General features: G+C 33.0%; 1 protein-coding gene across 2 annotated transcripts in view; it reads right to left on the bottom strand.

The window, feature by feature from the left end:
• The window catches only part of LOC140437842 (protein turtle homolog A-like), an 813,173-nt gene that overhangs the window by 453,574 nt on the left and 334,750 nt on the right, over positions 1–24,849 (bottom strand). The window lies entirely within an intron of this gene.

Here is a 24,849-nt window from a genome sequence, read left to right as displayed (position 1 = left end):
TATCATTGCGTAACCATCTAACTCTGCATTGCTTTATTTTAGTTACGATGTCTTCCTTAATTTCTGCATTTGTTCTGCTTCTATATTCATTTTGCTCTGTTCTGATTGGTCCTAGTATGGTTCTCATAATCTTTCTCTCTGCTATTCTTAAGTCTTCTTCATCTTTTTTAACCATCGTCATTGTTTCTCCTGCATATAATAATATTGGCCTAATTATGGTGTTATAAATGCTCATCTTACTTTTTTTAGTCAGTGTTTTGCTTTTAAGTAATGTTTTGTTTGCAAAATAAGCTTTATTCGCTGCTAATATTTTTTCTTTTATTTCGGATTTCCTTTCTCCGGATTTCCTTATTGTAACTCCTAGGTATTTGAAGTATTCTACTTCTTCAAACTCAGAACTTCCTATTTTGATTTTTTCTTTCATTGGTTTTTTCCCTAATCTTAATATTTTTGTCTTTTCTTGATTTAATCTTAGCCCCATTACCTCCCCTTTCTCTCTTATTTCTTCTAGCATTTCTTTTATTATTTTTCTGTTCTTTGCAATAATAGCTATATCGTCTGCATATGCAATTATTTGACCACCTCTTGTTCTGAGATTTCCTTTATTTATATTTCGTAGTACATATTCTAATGCTAGATTAAATAGCGTTGTTGATAATGCATCTCCTTGTTTCATCCCTTTATTTATAATGAATTCCTCTGTCTCTCCTCTTTGTGTCTTTATGCTTATTTTTGTAGTTCTCATTGTCATTTTTATTAATTTTCTGAGTTTATGGGGAATTGTTAATTTTTTAAGTGTTAACCCGTTCCTTTTAATTGAATCAAATGCCTGTTTAAAGTCTATGAATAACATTTCCAATTCTAATTTATACTCGTTTGCTTTTTCCATTATTTGTTTTATTGTGTGTATTGCATCTATTGTAGATCTTCCTTCTGTGAATCCACATTGGTACTGTCCTACTGCCTTCTTTGTGATCTTTGATAACCTCTTTTTTATTATTGATGTCAATATTTTATATGTTGTATTTAGTAACGTTATTCCTCTATAATTTTCACAGATTTGTTGGTCTCCCTTTTTATGTACTGTTATGATCTGCCCTACCTCCCAGTCCCCTGGCATTTTCTCTTCTTTCCATATATTTTTCAAAAGTGCCAGTATTTTTCCTCTTAGTTCCCTTCCCCCGTATTTTATTAGTTCCATATTAATGCGATCTTTACCAGGGGCTTTTCCATTTTTGCTTCTCTGTATTACTTCATCCAATTCCTGTAATGTTGGTTCTTTTGAAATTTCGATATCTACTTCATCTGCTTCTTCTTCGTGCACCGTTTCCTCCTCGTTATGCATTTCTTCTTCTGTTGTTTCCTCCGTCAAGAGCTCTCTGTAGTAATCTCTCCATACTAGTTTGTATTCTTGGTCCTCTATTATCACTATTCCCTCTCTATTTTTTATTCCGTTTGTTTTGCCCTTGTATTTTTTGTTTTGTTCTTTAATTTTTTTGTAAAAACTTTTCGTATTTCTGTTTGTTCTTTCCTGCTCTATTTCTTGCATTTTTTTATCTACCCATCTTCTTTTATTTTGCCTTATCACTTTCTTAGCATTCCTTCTTAATTTTTCATATTCTTCTCTGTCTTCCTCTTTATCTGTTCTTAGCCATTTATTTCTGGCTTGCACTTTTTTTCCTGTTATTTCTCTACATTCTTGGTTATACCATTCGTTTTTTGTTTTAGCCTGACTTTTACCTATCTGCATATTTGCACCTTCTTCTATTGATTTTTTGATCGTCTCCCATTCTGTGTTTATATCTTCTGCTTTATATTTCTCTTTTATTTGAACTGTTACTGCCTCTTCATATTTTTTTCTTACTTCTTCATTACTCATTTTATTGACATTCCACTTTTTATGTTGGTTTTTTTGTTTTGTTTCAATTTTAACTTTTTATCTTATAGTGGCTGTGACCATGTAGTGGTCTGAATCTGCACACGCACCTCTGAACGTTCTTACATCTTTTATTGACGATTGCTTTCGTTTATTAATCATTATGTGATCAATTTGACTATATGTTTTCTGATCTGGTGACCTCCATGTTACCTTATGTATTTTAGGGTATTCAAATTTTGTTGAGCTTATTAACAAATTTGTTCTTGTTGCTAGGTTACATAGTCTTTGCCCATTGTCATTCGTGTTTTCATGTATTGTATTTTTTCCTGCAATTTGTTGTAAAAAGTCCTCTTTTCCAATCTGGGCGTTGAGGTCTCCTAGTACAAATATGACATCTTCTTTGGGTATTTTTTCTATCTCCTCTTCGACCCTATCATAAAAGATTTCTTTTTCGTCTGCATTGCTTGTTTCTGTGGGGGGGGAGGCTGCAACTTATATTACAGGAAAAGGTCTACAGAAAGAGGGAACCAGGAAAAAGGAGAATAGCTTGGCTCCAGAATTTAGGAAAATGGTTTTCCTTAACCACTTCAGGACTACTTCGAGCTGCGGTCAACAAAGTTAGAATTGTCATGCTAGTAGCCAACATCCGTACCGGATAAGAACCACAAGAAGAAGAAGAGTTTATTTATTTAACTACTTAGCAAATACAAATATTGTTTGTATTAAGTCAAAAAAAATACATAGTATATAAAAAAAGGATATAAAATGTAACTTAAATATATCACAAACAAGAACAGAGATTAACAGAAAAAGATTTATGGCAAAATCATGGTAATCAGTTCAGTGGATGTTCTGCAATCAGTCATATATTCTTCTGAGCAGTAAAAAGAATGTTTCAGAAGATACTCTTTATAACTTTTTTGAAACTATTACAGCTTAGCTGTTTAATACTTTGGTAAAATATTGTAATAGTTACAATTAAGGCAATTTTTATCTGAAACGCGCAATCTATAGCAATTTTTTCGTAAGTAGTGAGAGTTTTCTCTCAAAATCCTGATAGCTTTAGACATAAAAAAAGAAGCATAAGAAGTATTAGGCATGGAACGTTATTGGGAGGCTGAAATTTAGACTTTCATGTGTATGAAATTATTATTTAAAGTTATATAAGTACTGGTTTACTGAGAACAGGTAGTTAGCTGTGTACTTAATGTACCAGTGAGACTGCTTCCTAAAACGTAGCCCAACAAATATAAAGAGCGGGGTGATTTTAACACTTTTATTCAAACTAAAAACTTAACAAAGAAATAGATAAATATATAAGAAAGCTAAATAATAATAAAAAATCGTACTAATAGTACAACGAATGAAAATGACTCGAAATAATAATAATACAGTCAGATCTTGTCTTTCTTCATGCCTTTACCGGTAAATATTATAATATGCTCTATATAACTACGCTAATATAATAGCGCTTATATAATATTATACGCTAATATAATACTATAATATGCTTAATAGGATCTTCCCTTATCTGTTGGGTTCTTTGGTATCTCTTACCTAGGCAACTTGTTACGATAATATAGCTTCCTCTAATTTTGCGAGAGATATATAGAACTTAAACGTACACGAACCAAAGTAAACAAAGAAGTACAAAAATGAATGACTGGTTTAACAAAGAATGTCCGAATATCACAAAAAGAACACAGGGCAGTACATACAATACAAAAATATAGCCGGATCTGGATATCACACCATTCATTAAAATAGGACGGCTGTGCTGTATGGTACATATGGAAAAAATGAAAGATGTCGAAATATCAAACATAATAATCAAACAAGTACCAGTGGGAAAAAACACAAGAGGATAACCGAAACTAAGATACAGATAACAAATAGACAATGATATAACAATCCTGAGACAGGCGAAGACCCAAAAAATGATTGTCCAGCAATAATTTTATATACTTCCAAGCAAATAGCTTCTTCTATTTTTAAACAGTTCTAGATTGAGTTGCTTTTAATAAAAAAATTGAAGGTAAATATTTAATATTCATCTGTAATTTTCAAGCACTATCACATGTACTAAAAAAAACAATTCTTAATTTGATATTTATCAATATCAGATATTTTCTTATCTTGAGATGAGAAACAATTATCCTATGCCTTTTTATCACGTTAATCTAAAATTCTTGACTTGTTCTAGTTTAGAAAATATAACGAAAAATCCAGAATGATCTAAGCCGTTCATTTTTATTATGGCAATAAAAGTTGCATGTAATTTTCTTAGTCGAGACCTAATTTACGTAGAGCAACTCATGAAAAATGGACGATAGGCTTTTGTGAACACCACGCTTTGTGTTCACTATAATAAATATTACAAAGAATGGCGAATGATTTGATTTAAGGGTTAACATAATTTTCTATAAAGTTTGTTGTCGTCTCGAGCAAAAATTAGTCAGTCAGAAATAAGAATAGGGAGAACGGCGAAGGAAAAATAAGGAAGCAGTTGTAGAAGGTGCTCGGAAAAACGGGTTAAATTATAATGGCTTCTATGCATAAAATAGTCCACGGTTGCTTTTTTCGTAGCTTTTTAACTCTTTTGTCGTTAGATCGTATAATATTCTGCTATTTCTAATTTAATATCGATTTTATATAGATACCACTCACTGCGTACTAAGTACCATTTAGCGATGTATTATAAAAAAAAACAATAACAAAATATAGGAATATTTTGTAGGTTAAACATGTGCAATATCACTCTAGTGTGTGATTATTGCAATAAATCAGTATTAAAAGCTATATTATGCAGTATTTGCAAGAAAGGTGCTTTCTATAAAAGGTATGCTGAAAGGCCATGTCAAATGGACATGTCGATGTTCAAATTGCAAATTAAGCGAGACTATGATACCTGAAAACAGTGTAAAACTTGCTTCTGGAAAGAGTAGTAGTAAAGAAAACGATAAAATCCCTGCTATTAATGACTCATTACAGCGATCTGTGGAAAAAACAAGAATCTTTGTTTCCTGGCTAAAATAAAAGCATTAAAAAATGAAAATATGCAGCTAAAATTTAAAGTCAAAATACTTGAAAAAAAAAATAAATGATTTGAGTGATATAAGGGAGAGCGCCAACCAAACAGGCGTGACATGTAACATGGCAGTGGCATAGCACGGGCATGGCCCTGGCGTGGCAGGTAGCGCACACCAAAGTAGCATGACGTTAAAAAGGCTAGTTAAATTCAAAATATCGCCCTCTGAGGATGAAGTTATGCTAATGCTTTTAAACGTACACCCTTATTGGAAAGAGATGCAAGAGCATAGTAGATTTAATGTACTTAAAGATTTAAAAAATTCAGGACTTATGTTGTCATAGATACCTGAAAATTTCTCAATTAATGAGACAAAACGAATATTAAATTCTGGACTGTCTTCCATATTTAAATTTTTCAACAAACACATATACAAAATGCAAGTAGTACGTGGCAAAAAGTAGAACAAGCTCTCTTTTTACGACGTGGCGTAGCAAGCTGCATGAAGCCACTATCACTGTCATTTTGGTGTGCGCTGAATCATTCGTTTGCATTGGTAACATTTTAAGTAACATGCTAAACGCGCGCTACTTGCTACTTGCCACTTGCCATGCCAGATTGGTGGAAGCTCTCCCTAGGTTGAATGCTCGAATAAATGAATCAAATAAAAGGCAGATATCGAGCACAGTTTTTTATTAAATCTTGTCCAAGTACTTTCGCTCCTAGAGCATCTTCAGGAGCATTGCGTCAAATTTGGCATTTCCAAGAATATATTAGAGAATTATTTCTCCTCTATCAGTAGCATCAGGCATCAGGAGAGAGAATCATACATTCTCTCTGTATACAAAGAAAGACTCCTCAATGTCTAGTAATTATCAACTCATTTCACTTTTACCGGTCTTATCCAATATTCTGGAAACATGTGTAAATAATAGAATCATGCACCATTTAGATAATGAAAATGTCTTATATAAAGGCCAATATGGATTTAGACAGGGTAGCAGCACAATAACAGGTACAGCGGATCTTATAACAAATATTATTGATAAAGGTCAATCTTCTATATTTGTATCGCTTAACTTACATTTGTATTAGAGTTGATCACATGCTGTTATTATCTGTATTGCAAGTGGTTTAATATTTACCTATCAGGAAGAACACTTACCTTTGTTAACAGGGTGAATAGTCAATTGTCTAATATTGTGTGTGGAGTTCCTCAAGGGTCGATACTTTGTCATTCAGTTTCAACATTACCATACTAATTTAGTTTCGACATTGCCATTAACAGATACACTACAAATGTAAGCCGATGATACCTGCATTGTATACTTTAGCAAAAACCCCAACGAGGCAAAAAATGATGTTGAATTTGACTTACAGATGATAAAGGGATGGTTAGAGCATTATAAACTTACCCTTAACGCAGATAAATCAAGTTATATGGTGATAACAAGGAGAGAAGAGTGGCAACAATTAAAGATAGTACTTGAATCAAGGCCTTTACAAAAAGTGAAATGTATTAAATATTTGGGACTGAACACTGACCATAGACCTACTTGGGAGTATCGCATACAACATTTATGCAAAAAAATCTTACCTACATAGGGGTTCTTGGAAGAACAGCAAATTATGTAAAAATTAAATATAGGAAAAATGTACAGGGTGAGTCATGAGGAACTATACATAATTCTACAATATGTAGAGTCCCTCAGGGAGCATATCATGTGGCCACTAAAAAATGTCAACTCCTCTTCTTTATTAATTAACAGGGTGATTTGTGTAATTGACCAATTATTTCATTTTACTGTAGTGTTTATACGGCTCATTTGATTTTTTTAATTTTTGCATGATACAGTACACTACTAGCAAGCATTCGACTGGTATTAGCTAAACTAAAAAATTCCAGGACTGGCTTTGGAAAAATTAATTTAGGGATTCGTATTAAATATTACACCCTGTATATATTTTTTTTTTAATGCAAGAAGTGATTTTCAAACTACATAAATAGCCAATGAAAACGACATATGCGACAATGTTGTCGCACTTTTATTAAATTTTTAGTGAACGATCAAATCTTACCAAAAATAGAACAACAATAATGAAGTATCAAATTATAAGGTAATTAATTTAAACAAATGTTATAAATTTCAAACATTTTAATTAAAATGAGTTCCTACAACATAATCTAATACGTAGCAAAAATTAAAGTCACTGCACAACAAAAAACAGTAACTACTAACAATAACGAAGAACAATTTAAAAAAAAACTAAAAATATGTACATAGTTATGATAAACCCATAAATTAGAACTGGAAAAGATACAATAATGGTAACAGAATAAAAATAATTCAAAATAGATTTTCGAAATGGAACCCTGCAGCCTGTACACATTTTTGTTGCCGAATTGTTAATTGACGTATTGATTTACGGATACTCTGGGGATCGTTTCTAATAGTATTACAACAATGTATAATTCTATCAATTAATTGTTGTCGGTTATTAATATTCACTGCGTAAACTAGTTGCTTCAATCGTCCCCAAATATGGTAATCAACGGGATTGAATTCAGGGGATCTTGAAGGCCACGAAATAGGACCTGCACGTCCTATCCACCTGTTGCCATAAACATTATTGAGATGTTGTCTCACTGCCAGTAAAAAGTGTGGGGGTACCCCATCATGCTGAAAATACATCCCTCGGATAGCAACGTTCGCGTTGGCAAGCAAATTCGGCAAAATATTTTGTAGAAAGTTCAAATAGACCTGCCCTGTTAAAGGACCATCAAAAAAGTGAGGACCTACTAATTGGTTATTTATGACACCAATCCACACGTTAACCGAAAACCTTAACTGAGAACGACGTTCTCGAATAGCATGGGGATTTTCTTCTGCCCACACATGTGAATTTCGTGAATTATTTATCCCGTCTCTGGAAAATTGGGCTTCATCTGTAAATAGTGTCCTGTATAGCGTTGGTCGATTATTGTTAATCCATCTACAAAATTCCAACCTATCGATCTCATTTCCAGCATGTAGTCGCTGAACCATTTGAATGTGATATGGGTATAGATTATTTTTTTGTAAGACTCTACGTACTTTTAATTGAGTAACATTGAGTTCTCGACTTACTTGTCTAGTGCTTATTGTAGGGTTCATAGTAACGACGTCCATAATGTCATCTTCCTGCGCTTCATCTACATGTCGCTCTGTTGTTCCACTAGGAAAAGTGCCATTTTCTCGCAAATAATTAAAAACTGACCCAAATGTTGGATGACTGGGAGTTCGACGATTAGGAAATCTCCTGCGATATTCTCTACTAGCAGCCCTACCATTCCCATTACAGAATCCATAAACAAATATTATGTCTGCATATTCTGTGGTCGAAAACTGATTTGGCATTTTGAACGAAAGTAACAAAAGCTCTACCAAAACTAACACAATGTACTTAACGTAGATATAGATGACAGAAGAAATATGTAGTCTTGTACACATAAATAACAATTGATAATGACAATAATGACAATGGGTATAAAATATCCAGAAACGTCAAACGGTCAACGCCAACCTTCATTTTAAACTTTTTTAGATTTATTTTTATTTAGTACAGTTGATGCAATGTATTATTATTTGACATAAAATTTTAATCATTTACAATCAACAAAAACTAACACATACAAGAGGTTTGACTTTTTAATCAATTTAATTTATTATTTATCGAAAATAATGCCCCAATACGATCTATGAGTAAAAATTTAAAATTGAAAAACAATTGATTCTATCGTAGGGATAATACAAAGTGACAGTAAAGATGTTAATTTTTGCTACGTATTAGATTATGTTGTAGGAACTCATTTTAATTAAAATGTATGAAATTTATAACATTTGTTTAAATTAATACCTTATAATTTGATACTTCATTATGGTTGTTCTATTTTTGGTAAGATTTGATCGTTCACTAAAAATTTAATAAAAGTGCGACAACATTGTCGCATATGTCGTTTTCATTGGCTATTTATGTAGTTTGAAAATCACTTATTGCATTTTAAAAAAAATATATACAGGGTGTAATATTTAATACGAATCCCTAAATTAATTTTTCCAAAGCCAGTCCTGGAATTTTTTAGTTTAGCTAATACCAGTCGAATGCTTGATAGTAGTGTACTGTATCATGCAAAAATTAAAAAAATCAAATGAGCCGTATAAACACTACAGTAAAATGAAATAAATGGTCAATTACACAAATCATCCTGTTAATTAATAAAGAAGAGGAGTTGACATTTTTTAGTGGCCACATGATATGCTCCCTGAGGGACTCTACATATGGTAGAAGTATATAAAGTTCCTCATGACTCACCCTGTATACTACAGTTTAATATATAGCCATGTCACCTATTTAACTCTAATTTGGGGAAAAGCCACACAACCATCTTCATGCTCTTTGTGTGCTTCAAAGTACAGTTATAAAAAAATCTTTAGACTACCAAGACTCTTCTATTGTGATTCTACACTTATTTTGGATTTTTTTTGTGTTTACGGTTGACACTTCTCAGTTTGCTTTTAATAGTTCTTTTGTTATGGCTTCATTGATTTCATTTAAGCTAAGTTTATCTAGATTTAATACTTTCGAGGGTTTTAACTTGCTTTTATATTGTTCTGTATTAGATTTTAGTTTATCTGTGTCTATAATCCAAGTTTTTCTAAATTTATTTCTATTTTTAATATGTTTTATCTCTAATTTGGCTCTAACCATTCGGTGATCGCTACTTACTGACGCGGTATTTATTACTGTTACGTCCTCTATGATATCTGTATTGTTACACAGTATGTAATCTATTTCGTTCCGAATTTTTCCGTCTGAGCTTTTTCATCTTTGCTTAAGGACCTTATATTTAGAGTTGCGATGTGGTGTTTAGCCATTTCTTGCTTCCCCCAGATTCCATGAAGCTGTCATTTTTTCCAAAGGAGTGGAATTTGCCATTACTGTATGGTCTGCCCACCTGAGGACCCATTCGATGTCGCCATATTCGTGTTAGGAGGTTTTTTAGTCTTAAAACACCACGCTGGCTAGACGGGTTGGTGAGTGATTTTATACAATCCCTAAAATCAAGGGATTGCCACTTCCGCCATCCACACCGTACCGAAGGTATTCTTCTCCATCGTGGCTGCCGTTGTGAACTTCATCCGTGACCCTGGACAAGGGACCCTAAGCAAGTACTAGTTTCCCGGGTCAGGAAACACCTGGAATATGCGAAGGGCAGGGATTGATTCATTTTCTCTAATAAGACTATCCAAAGGAGTTCCTACCAGCTACTTGTCGTTTAAATGATCCTTTAAACAAAGATAATTAGCTGCATTAGCCAGACCTATTATTTTAAAATTCTATTATTTTACGGTAATTACCAAAACCCTTGTTTTTATTTATTGTAAAACAAATTATAAATAAACGCTTAATCAAAGAATTATAATCATACCATTGATAATTTATTATGAAACTTTCGCAATTAACTCATTTCTCCAAAAACAATCTCGATGAATACGAACGAGCTGTGACATTGTGGTCGCTTAAAAAACGAATAAAGAGCAATTAGGCGTATGAATATAATACTTCGTACGCTCCCAACCTAATTACATTTCATGCAAAATCAGACCATAGCTCACAGCAAGAAAGATTAATTCGTGGACTCGGGGAAACACGAGTCAGAATGTCAAGTAACTAAATAGATTTGTAGATGGATTCTAGTAATAAGTGAACAATTTCGCTAAGCATTTGTGCGATACTTTATTGTAGCGCCGGTTTTTCTAAAGAGAATCAATAATTTGTATGAGGTAAAAATAGTACTAAGCTAATATATGATCTATGTCGACGATTAACTAATAATATATTCAAATTATTATATTAATAGTCATAGTCATAGTCATAGTCATAGTCATAGTCATCTTTATTGATCCTTTAAGACATTCAAAATAAATGTATAGGATACGTCACTACAGAATTTGGTATTAAAAACATTAATGTGTATAATACAATACTCACAGTGTAAAAGAAATTGACAAAACATAAAATATATAAAATAACATTTTTACAAGTAAAATATGAAGCTATTGCAGTTTGTCCTCAAGATATTCATTTATAGAATAATATGCTTTTCTTAAGAGTAAATCTTTAACATTTTTTTTAAATTTAGAGATAAGTGGTATTTCTTTCACAGTTTTTGGCAAATGATTGTATAAGGTCAGTCCCATATATCTGAAGCAATTTTGAAATTTGGATGTTCTGTGTTTAGGAACTCGTAAAGATTCAGCACTTCTTGTATTGTAGTAGTGATTATCTGAATTTACTGGAAATGTATTGATTTCCTCTTTGACATAAAGTAAACATTTATAGATATATAGGCAGTAGAAAGTTAAAATTTGATGTTTAATAAAAACTGGTTTACAAGACTGTTGATAATCCAAATTAAAAATTTTACGGATAATTTTTTTTTTGGTTAATGAACACTTTGATACTATCTACTGAGTTCCCCCACAAAATTACATTGTAGCACATGTGGCTGTAAGCAAGGCTATAATAAACGTTCATTAATGCCGAGATGGGTAGTGTGTTTTTAATTCTAGATATAGCATAAAAAGCTTTATTCAATTTCATGTTCACTGAATTCACTTGCTCTGACCATTTGAGATTACAATCAATGAATACACCCAAAAACTTTGTAGAGTGAGTGGAAGATAACATATTGTTTCTATCGTGGATGGTTAAGATATAGTCATATTTAGATGAGTTGTATGAATGAAAATAAATAATTTGCGTCTTGTCAATGTTTAATATTAGTCTGTTGGTATTACACCAGCGTATAAAGCAGTCAACAACAGTCTTCATTGTCATTTTTAATTCCTCTAGTGTATGTGCAGAGACTATTAACGAGGTATCATCAGCAAACATTGATATTATAAGTGCCCTTATGTGATCTGGTGGGTCATTAATAAAAATTAGGAATAATAATGGTCCCAGCACGGATCCCTGTGGTACTCCTTTATTTGTCGTGTATGGTTCTGAGCTTGATTCTTTCATCTTAACAACACTCTTCCTGTCACTTAAGAAATTTATTATCCATTCTAGAAATATCCCTCTAAAACCAACGTTATATAATTTATTGCGAATAAATGTTATATCTAAGCAGTCAAAAGCACGTGATAGATCAAAAAATAGTCCTGCCACGTGGTTTCTACTATCTAATTCATCATAAATACGTTCAAACAAGCTGCATGCAGCCGTGAGTGTTGACTTTTTTGATCTAAAGCCGTGTTGGGTTGGAGTTAATAAATTGTATTCTTCTATAAAATTTAACATTCTGTTGTATACAACCTTCTCTATTACTTTTGAAATTATGCTAAGGACAGATACTGGTCTATAATTTGAAATATCATGAGGGTCATTCTTTTTGAAGATTGGAATAACTTTTGCCATTTTAAATATGGATGGAAATTGGCTGGTTGTTATTGAGAGATTAACTAAATGGGTTAAAGGAATCGATATATGATCACTTATCAGTTTTATTATTTTTACAGATATGTTATCAATACCAGTACTAGGCTTATTTTTTAGTTGATCGATTGTATTTTTTATTTCAATTGAAGTTACCGATAAAAAGAAAAATGTTTTGTTACACATTTTTGAGGTAGTACAAGAAGAAGGTAACGATGTGCCAAAATGAGTTTGAAGATTGTATTCTGTAATTGTAGCAAAATATGAGGCAAACGAATTAACAATATCACAAGACTTGGTAATAATTTTACTATCATAATGTAGAATAATATCAGACCTGTTCTTTTGCCTACCAGTTTCACTGTTTACTAAATTAAAAACTGTTTTTGGTATATTGTAAGATTGATTAATTAAGTCACTATGAAAGTTTTTTTTAGTATTTATTAAAAGAGAATTATATTCTTTTTTTGCCTGTTTATAGGTATCTTGAGACTCGAGACTCCCTATATTTTTTGCTATCCAGTGTAGATTTTTTAGTTTTTCACTAGCGTGTCTTACCTCATTTGTTACCCATGTAGCCTTATTTGTTTTGTGTGCTTTATACCGTGTTTTTATTGGACAATATAAATTTAGATTGTAATCTAAAATGCTAACAAATGAATTTGTGGCATATTCAGCATTGAATTGTGAATAAACTTCATCAAAAACTGTAGAAGAAATCCCTGCTTTAAACATCAGCATATTTTCATCTGACATATCCCTGTAACTGATGGGTTTTTTATCTTTTTTCGATACTTTATTGGCTTGCAAATTTACACTAAGTGAAAATACTTTATGGTCACTGAAGTGACCCTCGAACACATTTGATTTATAAAGATGTGGTTCGATATTTGTCAATATGTAATCCAATTTTGTAGATGATGTTTTACCTACTTTATCTACGAAAACTCTTGTAGGAGCCTCAGATGTGACTCTCAGATTATAACTTACTAAAAGCTCGTTAAAAGATTGCTTATTATTAGACATGACAAGATAATCAATGTTTAGATCCCCACAAATATAAATATCATGATATGACTTACTGCATAGCTCCAATATATTATGTAATTTACACAGAAAACTCTGAACTTCTCCTGATGGCGAACGATAAACACTAATAACACAAATTTTCCTATTGGCTATAAACAGAGAAATCGCACAGCACTCACACACCATTTCTTCACTAAAGTTAGAGACATCTAATGTTTTGAATTTAATATCAGTTTTGATGTAGATGATGGATCCTCCATGGATATGGAACTTTCGACAAAAATAAGAGGCGATGTTGTATCCATTCAGGGTCATAAATTGGATGTTTTCTTCAGTACACCAATGTTCTGATAGACAAATTATATCAGGTGTTTCCTGCAATGTTAAGACTTCAAATTTGAGTAACTTATTTGTCAAAGATTGAGCATTTAGTTGCAATATTTTTAAACAACTGTCTGGTGATGATAAAAGTAACGTTTCTCTTGGATTTACTTGACTAAAAAAGAGTCTGGTCTATCTTCTCCAGTTGATAGACCTCTATTATGATACTCTCGATCTAAGAATCTTCTTCCTAACCTAAAGTTAAATCGTTCAATGCCAATTTTTTTCGGCCAAAAAGCAGGATTGTAAATTTCTTCCCTTAAGTCAGGTAGTACACCTATCATAAAACATTGATTATCCCTTCTTTTATGGTCAGTTGGTAACAATTTTACTTGTATATTCTCACAGTTTGTCTTAGTTATTATGAAATTCTTGATGTGGTCCTCATTTACACTATCCGGAACTTTTGAGATGAATAGCCACAATTTTTTGTCTGGTTTTTCGGATTTTCCATGGAAATCCTTATCACCAATTCCAGTTCCCATTATTTTCTTGCGTCTTGTTGTCACAATCTGATATCCTTCATCGTCGGCTTTATTCTCTGAACCCCCTGTTGTGATATGATTAAGATTTATTTTTGTGCTTTCCTCATTCTCAACAACTAAATTTGTAATGTAGTCACATGTTTGTTTGGTTTGAATTTCCATTAATTGTGCATTTAATTTGTTTGCAGTAATTTTTGAAATGCCCTGTATATTGGAATTCCTTTCAACATGTTTGGTGTTTTTATCATTAAAATTTTTATTTGAGTCAGTTTCATTGTTTGTTTTGTATTTAGAATTAGTCAACTGGACACTGGCCGTCTTATCTTCATTACCTTGAGTTTTTATTAAACCCTCATTAACAGTTGAGTTGGGTTTTTGTGAGATTCTGGTTCTGGATATTTCTGATTTTAATAAATTTAATTTTTCTAGCAAGTGTTCATTATTTGATTTTAATAGATTATTGTTATTTAATAATAAATTGTACTTATCATCTTTTTCAGCTAACAGCCTTTTTAACCACTGATTTTCTATCGCTATGGCACTAAATGATTCGATGGGTTGCCCATCACTATTTTGGCAACAGATTACACGTGAATCTCCTATCTTAAAGAATTTCACTTTGTTTTTCACAGCACATGAGATGTGATAACTATTTCCACATACTATACAAACGAGTATTTTATTAGGCTTAGTTTGACAACATTTAAATGTATTCTCTTCAAAATCTACCTCTTTTACTACAGAGAGAGGTGACGGCACATTTTTACTTTCCGCCATCTTGGATAAGTGATATAAGATAATACTATCTCTATATTACAATTTGGGATAATTTCTCATGAGAATTAGTTGGAAATGGGGCCATAATCTGAGATTATGTTCAAGTAATAGTCATTAAATCTTTATTTGATTACTCGAATAATAAGCTGTTCAATTATTCTTCTTCTTCGCTTGGATCCTTATACCTTTAGCATCTAATTGTTTATTTTTATGTTGCTCTACTTAAACACTATCCCTAATAAAAACCATTGACTCAAAACTACGAGTAGCACAAAGAAGGATAGAGCGTTCAATGATAGGAGTAACAATAAAAGACAAGATCCCAAACGAAGACCAACGAAACAGAATCAGAGTTACGTTATGTTGTGAAGAAAGCTTGTGCTAAAAAAATCTATACACTCTTCAGAATATGAAACTAAGAAATATTATACAGTATGTTGCAAATGAAAAGAAAAAATTCCTTATTTCGTAAACCGGCAAAATTAAATTTACCAACTGATTTGGTATTCCTAGCTCTTTCATTGCTTTGAACATTTCTCTTCTATTCACAGAGTCGTAGACTGCTTTGTAGTCTATAAATATGTGACGAGTATCATGGCAAGTAGCATTAGATAATGACATGGACCATTCAACAGTTCTTAGAAAGCAAACGAAGGAAAAGTGGCATCCCTACCAATAAGTTTAGTACAAGAACTTATGGAAGATGATTTTAATAGACGAATTCAATTCTGTAAAATTATAATGGAACAAAATAACATCAATCGTCTAACTTAGTGGTACTAAAAAAGTCGTAAAACTTATTGGTACTACGGGAAATTAACACGGGATGCAAAAGTCTTAGGAAGGCAAGCAAAAGGAAGCATACTTAATACCTAGAGAAAGTAAATGTTTGAACGGGAATATTAGATAATAGAATTATTGAACCATATTTTTTTGAAGAAACCTTAACAGGTCTTCCATATTTAGAATGTCTTCAACACTTCTTGCTCCTAGACTTGAACCGGTTGTTTCCAAACAGAAATGATGTATGGCTGCAGCAAGATAGTGCACCTCCAAACTATGCTGTCTGAGTGCGCAACTACTTGAACAACGTCTTTCCAAATCGGTAGATAGGTCGAAGAGGAACAATAGAATGTTCCGCCTAGGCCACCTGGTTTTACTCCTCTTCTGGAATTTTTTTATGAAGATACTTGAAAAGTAGAGTGTACCAAAATAGACCACAAAATATAAGTGAACTCAAGGAAAGTATACGTATTGAGGTTGCACAAATAACTCCAGAAGTTATAGAAAAGATTCGAGAAGAGTAAACAATTTGATCACTTAATTTATTGATACAAAATAAATCCTAAATACTAAAATTTATTAATATAGCTGAATAGGTATTTAAGAGATCTTTCAAATAACGTATTTATACAACACTAACATTTTTAATTAAAAATTTTAGCAATGATGTCATCACGCTTACATGGGTAACATCAAAAATAAAAATTCTTAAAAACAGGGTCGATGGGTTATAAAAAAATACTAATCTTCTAGATTTGTAAAGACAGAGATGGTTCCATAATTAGTGACAAAGAACAGATACTAAACAGGTGGGCGAATAATTTTGAAGAACTGCTAAGCGATAGTCGTGAAGAAGACCAAATTGAAATTAGATTGCTTGAAATGGATGAAAATGCTCAAGAGCCGCCCCCCACCGAAGAAGAAATTAGAGAAGTCATTTCAAAACTGAAAAATAACAAAGCTCCCGGTTTGGACAATCTTCCTGCCGAACTCTTTGAGAATGGTGGTGACACCCTTTTTAAACACATGTATAAATTAGTAACCAAAATCTGGCAACGGAAGGAAACGCCCGCGGACTGGAAATTAGGTGTAATGCACCCTCTTCACAAAAAGGGAGATATGATGGTGTGTGATAATTATAGGGGAATCACCCTACTTAACGTGGCATATCAAGTATTGTCCAACGTATTGTATAGAAGATTGATCCCCTATGCTGAACAAATAGTTGGGAACTACCAGCACGGTTTTCGACCCAATAAATCAACAACGGATCAAATCTTCACAGTCAGGCAGATTCTTGAGAAAACACTTGACTTCGGAGTCGACACTCACCACATATTCGTGGATTTAAAAGCCGCATACGACTCAGTCAACAGACAAAAACTTCTGCAGGCCATGGTGGAATTTCAAATTTCGCTTCATCTTGTTCAACTAACGGAACTTACACTCACAGGCGTAGAGAGTGTAGTCAGAATCCAAAACGACTTTTCAAGACCCTTCCATTGTAAAAATGGACTGAGACAGGGAGATAGACTGTCGTGTCTCTTATTTAACCTTACACTAGAAAAAGTAATTCGAGAGTGCCATATTAATACGAATGGCACCATCTTTAATAAATCTGTACAAGTGGTCGGATATGCAGATGACATAGACATTATTGCTAGGTCCACAGAATCTCTGATCGAAGCATTTCGATCACTAAGGGCAACTGCACTGAGAATGGGATTAAAAATAAACGCACAGAAAACCAAGTATATGTATTGTATTAGATCAGGCAACCAGATACCTAGACTATTAATTAATGATCTGGAACTGGAAGGTGTAGATACCTTCGTCTACCTGTGCTTGCTTCTAACCAAAGACAACAATGTCAGCGAAGAAATTAAAAGAAGATAAGTGCTTGCCAATAAGTGCTATTATGGCTTGAGAAAACATATGGCCCCAAAACTACCCAGAAAAGTTAAAGTTACCATATATAAAACACTAATAAGGCCAGTGTTAACATACGGGTCTAAAACTTGTCACTTACACAGAACAACCAAAAATTGCTTAAAAGTTTCGAGAGCAAAATTCTAAGGAAAATATATGGAGGAATCCAAGAACAGGGTTTGTGGTGTAGGCGCTACAACTTCGAGGTATATAGAAGTTTTGGGGAACCTGACGTTGTAAAATGTATTAAATTAGCACGCCTTCGATGGATAGGACATGTAATTAGGCGAAATGAAGATGCAACGATCAGAAAAATATTCGACCGAAGAGGACCAGTGGGAAGACGAGCCAGAGGGAGACCAAAACTTAGGTATCAAGATAACATAGAGGATGATCTAAAATTCATTGGAGATAAAGCATGGAGAAGAGTTGCCAGAGACAGAGGCGAATGAAAGATTGTTTTAAAGAAGGCTTTGGCTCATAACGAACTGTAATACCACTGATGATGATGAATCTTCTAGATTAGACGTATTCCCATGGTTAATAACATTAGTTGGATTTTTCCTTTTATAATAATGTCGTCAAGTAGACATCAAATATCTGTGAAGAGATTTATATTAAAGAATATGTTTATTTTTACCACGGCACTTTTTGATGCAAGTTAAAAGCGATATTACAAATATCCAAAATCTATCAATACATCTTTCGCTGTCAGTTAGAAGCAATGGAGTAAAACGTGTAAGATGTATATGTCGGTGTATCGATGTTAAACTTTTTGACACGTCATACTTCATGCAGCATATGCTCCACGACAATATCTTCGTGAGATACACACTCAAATATTATTATTAACGATTTTCTCAACCGTGTGCTCATATAAAGTTGTCAGGCGCTTATACCATGTTCGACGTACAACGTCGAAGTAATCTCGGAAAAGGCGATACGGTGTAGAAACGTGTCATTGTGGGTGAAAATTTCAATGAAAAATTGATTGTTAAAGCTTAACGTGTCACAACACTGTTGTTAATTGATCGTTATAGTAAAGTGCTTGTGTCATTTTTTGACAAAACAGTAGTGTATTGCAGTTCAATTGGTCAAGATTACAGTAGTTTATTAATAAAAAATCGGTTGCCTGTAAAGTCGGTTTTACGGGCGAAGATTTTACGTGACAACGTCTTTTTCTCGGTAGAATATTTATTGATATGAATATTATTAAATTGCACAATAGTTGTTTGCAGTTGAAACGCGCTGTTTCTTCTCAATCGACTGAATTACGATTGATTGCAGAGTGATTTAAACTAATAATTTACTTAACACTATCAACATTTGTCAATAGTATGACATAACCTATAAACTCAGTTTCTCAACTTTTGTGTCAATCTAACAATTAATCAATCAATCATAGTTTACGATAATGAAATATTAGTGTACAATTATTTACCTTTATTGTTGTAGTTGTTGTAAATGACGAATCTAAGCATTCCACATTTTCACTACAGACACAGCTGACGATACTTTAACCACACGTGTGAACTTGTATTATGACGCTTTCTCGGTTTTCCAACGCCAAGAACGCTCGAGAAAGACAGAGACACAAGCACGCACCGATTCAACGCGCCTAATTCTCTAGTGCTGCGCGCGCAGCGGACCGATCATGTTTGAGTGGGAGAGAGACGCAAGGCATTCGCCGGTCCGGCGGGCCTCTCTCTCGTTCGGTGACTCATCGTAACAGACGTGAGCGGGCGTTACACTTTTTCATGAGTGACTCCGAGCCACAACCTAATTTAAGACGTTGTCACGTCAAAAAAAAGAGTGATTTAGTGTCAAAGTATAATTAAGCATAAGTAGAGATTTTAATTACAAAGATATTAAGAATTTTTGTTAAAAAGTAAAATAGTAAAGAAAAGAAATGAAACCACATAATGTTTATCAAAACTTAGAAAAGAAGACTATAGCTGAATTATTAGATGGTAAAATAGGAATGGGCAGGTCACATAGCGAGACTGAAAGATACAAGACGAACCAGGAAACTAATTGACTGGCGACCACGATAAGACAAACGCAGCAGAGGACGACCACCAACCCGTTGGATGGACGACATTAGACGAATATCCACGAAATGGCAACAAGAAGCACAGAACCGTGAAGAATGGCGAAAAATGGGAGAGACCTATGTCCAGCAGTGGACAGAAGAGGTTGCATGATGATGATGATGATGAAAATGGAAATAATTCATATAACATCAATGGTATACCGACAAAAGGACGCGGAAAAAAGGACGCATAAAAAAGGACGCGGAAAAAAGGACGCGCGAAAAAAGGACGCGTGGAAAAAAGGACGCATATTATTAATGAAATACTATAAATAGTTTATTTTAATTGACAATAGCAATTACCCCCGTTTATCCCCTATATATAATTACAGAAAATGATTCTACCAAACCTAAAATCGGTTACGGTAAAAGTAAAAAGTGAAAAATATTTATATGAAAAAAACTTGCCTTCACACTTTATCCAGGCTTAGGACTGGCAGCAGAAGCTGGCGTGTCTACAAGTTTTTTTTTAGAAGAATCATTTTCTGTAATAACATATGGGGATAAAAAGGGGGTAATGGCTAATGTCAATTAAAATAAATTATTTATAGTAATTCATTAATAATATGCGTCCTTTTTTCCACGCGTCCTTTTTTCGCACGTCCTTTTTTCGCGCCTCCTTTTTTCCGCGTCCTTTGGTCTCGCATCCTGTTTTCCGCGTCCTTTTGTCGTAGATTCAACATCAATTAATATAGAAGAAAGGGATGTTTAAGATACGAAATAATTAATGCAAAAATACTGAAAATAAAACACAATAATAGGTAAGATCTTAAAATACTAAACTTAAGATGTTTAATATTGTGAAAAAACAAATTATATATCTCTCTTTTCAGTCTTGACACCTGGAGTGAGTCTAGTGGTCATCATGATGTGTATTGTCAGTCTCAAATGATATCTGTCTCTGATCATTTCGTTTAACTCATGCATAGGACTTTTGTATATTCTTTACACTGGGTTGTGTGAGGACAATATACACCTGGGAATGCCACCCCACCACACGCACACATAGTAGTAGTTTAGAATGTAGTTAAAAAAACCCAAAAAAACATATACACCGGGTGTGTGAGAGCAGTATACACTTGGGAATGCACACTCCATAATTAAGTTAGATTAGTAGTAGTAGTTAGGATAAAAAAACAAAAAAATAGCTCACTCACAAACTAAAGTCTCAACTGAACCTTAAATATCGTATGAATGCTGTTTCCTCGAAAATAATTCATAATCAAAATACATAAAAGGCCCGTCAGGTCTTTTATACCAGCCTGCATAGCCGCATAGGCCGCATAGGCAGATCCTATCGCGAATTCCGAGCAACGAGGTCATGTGCGTCATACATGGGCTCATACGGATGCTCAGCCGCGAGGAGAACAAAATTTATTTTGCCAAATCGGCGGCTGAGTGACCGAGCACACACATTTTTTCGGACAGAGAGTCATCAGCCTAGGCTGGTGACTGTCTGTTCGGAACACACACTTTTTCTTTTAGGGACACTAGTCCCGATGTCAAGTTAGAGTAACTTCAATAGAGTCAGTAAAGTAAATAGGGAGAAAAGCCGATATTTTCAAAAAGCCTAAAAGCCCAAACTGTGGTTCGGCCATGGTTAGGTGATTTGTTTCTGGCTAGTTTTTAACTGCATCTTTAACTTCAAGAATAGTTGGTGGTTTCTCTTCTCTTTCGTCTATTTACCTTACCTTATCACTTTCGTCTTTCAGGTTTTCTTCTTCCTCTTTATTAAGCGCCTGGTTAAAGTATTTCACCCATATATTTAATACATCTTTTATTGTTGTTGTCTTAAATTATTTTCTGTTGATGTTAACCTTCTTATAGAATGCTCTGTTTTCTATATATTTAAGTTCCTTATTTAAGAAATGTGAACAGATGGGAGTAAAAATTGACAACTATATCCATAGCATTTTGTTTGCCGATTATCAAATAATTTTAGCAAGGACGACATCGTCTAGATGATAAAAAAGCTGGAGGAATAGTTTGGAAATTAATTATGATAAAACGCAATACATGGTCAATTAAAAAAACGCAGAAGACCTGAAGGTAAACAACAAACAGTAAAACAAACAAATTAATATAAATACTTATCAGATGAAATGGAGATAATAAATAAAATAAATAAAGAAAAGACAATAATACAACAATTAAACTCGATTAGATTTAACGACAATATTCTAAATACCAATTATTTGGGACAATAGTTCACTACATTTTTCATAGACGGGGTGACAAACAGAAGAATCAGAAATAAAATAAATACAATGGAAATGATATTTCGGTGAAGAAGTTGCAGACAAATTAACGAATTATAGCTTTAATGAATGTGAATGAGATGCTAAAAGAAAATTATTCTGCTATTAATATATGCGAAGGATGGACTAGAAGAGAGTTCCGCTGACAACTTGAAAATAGATTCCAAACAGAAGGAGGAAAAAAAGACGTTCTAGATTGTAGTGAAAAGGACAATAAAAAGAGCAATGGTAAAAAAAGACATCACTTAAGTAGATAATATGATAAGAAGAAATGGCGATTGGAATATTGTAAACGACAAAGAGAATATGATGTATAAAGCCACTGATAAGTAAGTAAATATTCTCTGTTGTACTTGCAATATTCATTATATTGTTTTATTTATCGGCATTTACAAGCTCAGATAAAAACTAAGAAAAGCTACTCCGTTATAAAGATAACAATCTGGTTTTATTATTGCCTTTAATAATGTTGCGAATTAAAGACTTCCCAAGGGGTAGAAAACCGTCCGGAAAAATATCCTAATAACATTTTTTCCTAAATGTGAGTCATCTAAAAAATATAGGGTGTAATAATAATAATCCGTTTTTATACCAATTTAGGTTTTTTATATAACGGGGTGTTCCGCCTTGGGCCAATTTCTGGGGAGTTATAATCTGTTTTGAGTTACGCTTCAACGCCTTATTATTAGACTTCGTTGGGCTGTAAAAATAATTTAAAACAGTTTTTTTTTTCTTTTAAAGAAACACAATCCTTTTTTGCGTGTTTAGAGCATGTTTGTGCGAAATTGGTTACCATGAAATAATTTTTTGTGTGTTTAAATCACACGCAGATTTTTATCGTGTTTTTCTCGTTACAATTTATCTCCGACGAACATTTAAATTAACGGATATAGGGTCTTTTATTATTTTTTTCTTTGAATATGTTTGTAGGCATAACAATTATAAAATTTATCCAATTTCATAATTATAGGAGATCTCACTCTTTGACGTAGCCTACAAAGATTTAGTCTTAATTTTATGATACAAACTGCAGATATTTATTAAGAAAGTTATAGAGAATACCAAGGTGGATTTAGGGAAGACCGAGGGATAACAGACCAAGTTTTTGTGCTAAAATTAATACAGAACTGTAGTGGAGTTTGTAAAGAAATGGTTTTCCAATAGGTACTTCCGAATTTTAACTGTTCGTAACGGTCATATTTTTGTAGCTATGTCTGTCAAATTGGCTGTCCTTTCTTCAGTCTCTTTGACAAATCATCATGAATAGATATATTGTCCAAATACACTCATATATATTCGTAATGTGGCGGATAAATTTGAATCAATAGTTCAGTAAATAACCAAAGAATCGGGTACGTCAACGTAACTCAAGATCTGTCAAAAAATCACCGCTGCGAAAAAAAATCACGTTAAAGATAATCCAAGGCAGTCGATTTCACGTCGCTCACAAAAGTTATGGCCTTTTACAACTTGGTGAATTTTGCATTGTGACTTTGCTTGCATCTGTATAAAATTCAAATAATCCAGGAGCTGAAGGTAAATGACCTTGAGGCTAATTTTAAACGAAAAAAATCATCTTCGGCGATAAGATCATTTTGAATGAATGATCATTTAAAACATTCAAAACAACAAACACGTTGAGATCTATTTTGTCCAAAACCAAACCTAACAATGAACAAGAAAGGACAAAGAATTGCATTTACAAAATACCTTGTGAATGAAATCAGTTTTATTTAGGTGAAACATCAAGACCATTAAATGTTAGAATAAGTGAACATCAATCCTATATTAAAAATAGAGAATTTGATAGATCTCAAATCTGTAAACACGCAAGGGATAATGAACATAGGGTTCAATGGAATGATTCAAATATAGTCCTAAAAGAAACGGATGGTAAAAAGAGAAAAATCAAAGAAGCGGCTCTAATTATGCTAAATGAGACCAATTCTGTCGCGAATTCCTCGGCAGAATGTAGTAGGATCTGGTTACCCATAGTGAAAGAGGAAGTTATTAAAAGGAAAATACCAGTATTGGTAAGTCAGTAACATATAGAGAATACATCATTTATGTTTTTTAAATAACAAACATATAAAATCGGAATTTGAAGTTTATTGAAGGTAAACTAAATGCACGATCAAATATTTACCATGTCGGGATAGTACTATGAGGTTTTTTTCCTGGTTTTTCCCTCATAATTTACTATGGAATCACTAACAGGAGAATTTTACTGTCATCATGGCATGTATTTGTCTTTTTAAAGACGAATTACATGTTATGGTCTTTTCTGACGGATATTCTCAAGTTAAAGTTGATTTCGTGTAATCGAATGAACTATCTTATAAGTAAAGCCGTCCCAGGAACGAAACTCAACAATATTGACAATATCATTTTAACGTCGTCTACTTTAAAATGTATAAGGTATGTCTGAATTGTTAATATAGATGAGTCAGATAAAATTAAATTATTAGAAGAATTTTTCAGTAAGTAACAAAAAAACAAAATTTGTTTAATTTACTAATGTTTGTATTTTGAGAACGATTTCCGAAGTGGAAATTGAAACGTCAATAAACGTATTTTAACCTTTAATTGTGGCTTATTCCCATTTAAATAGTAATTAATTTAAAATGCCAAAAGAAAATAGCTTCAGAACAATATTGAATGAATGGTTTCCTAAGTAAATAAACAAAAATGTATTTACAAAACCGAATTATATTCATTCTTTTTAT

Source organism: Diabrotica undecimpunctata, chromosome 3, assembly GCF_040954645.1.
Source record: "Diabrotica undecimpunctata isolate CICGRU chromosome 3, icDiaUnde3, whole genome shotgun sequence".
In the NCBI taxonomy this organism is placed as follows: Eukaryota; Metazoa; Arthropoda; class Insecta; order Coleoptera; family Chrysomelidae; genus Diabrotica; species Diabrotica undecimpunctata.
Note: the sequence above shows the minus strand (reverse complement) of the source record. Positions and strands in the feature narration are given on the sequence as shown.